Raw genomic sequence first — 236 nt, 5'->3', positions numbered from 1 at the left:
ATACCAAACTAGCCCACAAGCCCAAACTAAACTAGCCCAAACCCAAAGGCAGATGGCCCACTACGACAGCCCACGTAAATAGAAAACCCTACCCGGTTCGCGACCCGTACCCGACCCGGTTTTGGGCTGAAACCTAGGGTTTGGGCCGATTGCGCTAACAACGGCCAAGGGTTTGATCATAGCCGGCGGTGCGGCGAGACGCGGCGGCGCTGGCGAAGCAGAGATGAGACGCGGCG

This window comes from Eucalyptus grandis, chromosome 8 (genome assembly GCF_016545825.1).
Source record: "Eucalyptus grandis isolate ANBG69807.140 chromosome 8, ASM1654582v1, whole genome shotgun sequence".
Lineage (NCBI taxonomy): Eukaryota > Viridiplantae > Streptophyta > Magnoliopsida > Myrtales > Myrtaceae > Eucalyptus > Eucalyptus grandis.
The sequence above is the reverse complement of the archived record's forward strand: the minus strand, read 5'-3'. Positions refer to the sequence as shown.